Source organism: Pteropus alecto, unplaced genomic scaffold (assembly GCF_000325575.1).
Source record: "Pteropus alecto unplaced genomic scaffold, ASM32557v1 scaffold137, whole genome shotgun sequence".
Taxonomy (NCBI): Eukaryota; Metazoa; Chordata; class Mammalia; order Chiroptera; family Pteropodidae; genus Pteropus; species Pteropus alecto.
Window position 1 is genome coordinate 2,178,307 of NW_006440135.1, and position 2,815 is coordinate 2,181,121.

Consider the following 2,815-nt stretch of genomic DNA (forward strand, 5'->3'; position numbering starts at 1 on the left):
TCTCTCTCTCTCTCTCCCCACCATTAAATTTTAAGAGAAAAATACATTTCCAAGGCATTTTTCATTCTGGTTACCGTTTCGTCTTGTGTTTCTTACCTGAGAATTATCTTTTAGAGTTTAGAGCGGCCCCAATTTTATGGCCCATTTTGTACATTGCGTTCTTTCAGCCTAGATCAAGGGAGGCATTTTAACAATGTGATTTTCAGTTAAAATGGCATCGGAATTTGAGCAGTCGTCAGGCGTATTCTGTGGATGCCTTTGCAAAGTGGAACAGCTCTTTTTCCCGTAGTGTCACATCTCTGGGCACACTTCTGTTTGCACACGCGGACAGCGTGGCAGAGTCGACACGTGTGATTGACAGGGGAGAGGGGAGTGGAGTCCCCCGTGAGGAAGGGCTGGCGTGTGGTTAACTTCGCGGATTCCACTACTCAGAACAGGCGTTCGGGGCCAGTCCTCATCACACCCGTGGCACTAACAGAATAATCTCGTTTCCCGTTCTCAACAATTTCTGCCTCTCTTGGGAAACAACTTAAATTCTGCACATGATGGCAACCACAGCCGACCAAATGTCTTGTCCTACGCTTCTGTCTTCAGCGTCTGCATATTGGGAAGGATGTTGGTTTGCGTAAGTTCTAAAATCCCGATTTATGGTGATGTCTGTAGCATAGCCCAGGATCAGAAAAAGCACTCGCGAGAATGGATTTTCAGTCATTCTCTTGCAATCAGATGGCAAAAGCATGAGTACCAGGAATATATTGGTTTTCTAATTATATGAATAATAATGAGACGGATGAACAAAATAATCTGAAAATAAACCCTTACTTTATTTTAATTTTAAAAAGCAGTACAGAACTCCTTTAAGTAAATAATAAAGTAATTAAGTACGTGCATATCTGCTACCGAGTAGAATGCAACAAAATAGAAGAGTTTTCTAGAAATTTCTGTATGCCCCAGATGAGCGTATGCCACTGCATTGAAGGATGACCCTTATTTTTTCTTATTGTCTGAACTTTGTAATGTGAAAATTCACTTGGCCAACATTACTAGTATAATAACATCTAACCAGAGGTTCTTGTTATTGATATCGATACTATTACCCTCAGTTATCAGCCAATTAGCATTTTTTCTCGACTCTGAATCATTTGATTTCCAAATTGTCGAATTTTTTCCTGCCTAACTAATCTTAACGGCCATATCACAGTGTATTAGAATGTTCTTCCTTCATTATTCAGTCATGAAAGTCATGGGTCACGTTTTTCTTTTTAAAATCAGAACGTGATCTTTGCTTGTTCCCCAAACATTTATTTTTATATCTAAACCGAAGGAAACTTGGCTTTTTATATTTTCACCCATTTTTATTTACCAAAGGTGGCAATAACTCCAGGTGAATTATGACATGTAGGTGAACGCCTCACACCTCACATTCCTTATTTATACATTTTAATTTCTGTGGTCGATTTGAAGCCCAAAGTCAGGAAAAGCTCGGCAGTAGTTTCCATCAGAACGTCCCCACCCTCAGGCCAGAGGACACAGGCATAACATGAAACTTTTTATTCCCTGGAGAGACACAGGAAATACCACTCTACTGATACATTCTAGAAATTTTAAACTTGAAAAAAAATTAGAGATGGGAGAAGAAACCTTAACTTAATATTTCCCAAAGTTTTTTGACTAAGGAATACGTGCGAAAATATTTTTTCTTTTTAATCATACTTGGTCACAACGAATAAACTGCTACTTTGAAAAGCTTTCTGGAAATGATACAAGTTAGCGCTGAATTTAAGAATGTAATGCAAAAATTAGTGAACATTAAATGATCTAACGCTGTTCGCCAAAATCGTTGCGATTAAAGGACCACAGAGCAAAAGGCAACTTTGTCAACTAACGATGAGCCTTCACGTTCAAAGGAGCGGTTAATGGTTCTTAAACGCAGAAAGTGGCTCAGATCTACATTCTAATTGACGCGGGGATTCAAAAGGACGTTAGAAATAGTACGGCCAATGGCTTCGGCCACCGCATTACTTAGACGTCTTTCATGTTTAGTGAATGTTTCCGGTTGAACAAGACCACGGCTGTCGAGGAGACGAGCTTTCTTTCGGAAAGCGGTAGAGCGTATGCCCCAGACGTCGCAAAGCAGCCCCAAGAATTCTGCGGCCAGCGAGAGTTCTGAATTATTTCATGACATCGGCCCGGAGTGGCAGCTCGTGAACAATTCCTGATTTATACGTTTTTAATTTCACTCAACACTAGACCAATTTTCATGGCGAAAGTCCAACTTGACAACCGTTCTTGCTCAGAGAGCCCATTTCTTTCGCATTTACTGTCTGAAAAATGCACCTTCTGCTAGAAACTGGTGGTGGTCACGTCTCTGTCAGGAATGTCACCGTTCATTTATCCCTCTCGGCCCCCTGGAGGTGTCGTGGCTGGCATTTCTCAATACTGAAATTATAGTCACAAAACAGCTATAGCTACAAACAGCTTCTCTGTTTCGTAGAGTCAGGGAAAGTGAGCAGCAGAAGAGGAAACATGTAAACGAGCGTCTGCGTGCGCTCGGGCGGCCGGGACGAAGCACGAAGCCGGGGCGGCTCGAGCTGCAGACTCCGCCTCACGGTTCTGGAGGCTGAGTCCAGGCCAGGTGCCGGCCAGCCCGGTTCCGTGGGGCCCGCGTCCTGGCTGAAGACAGTGCGTGCCTTCTGCGGTGCGCGTATGGCCTCTCCTCACGGTGCGAGCGGGGACGGCGAGCAGGAGGGTCTCCTGGGCCTCGGCCTCGCCACCTCATCTGATCCTGGCCACCTCCCAAAGCCTGGGACACCGT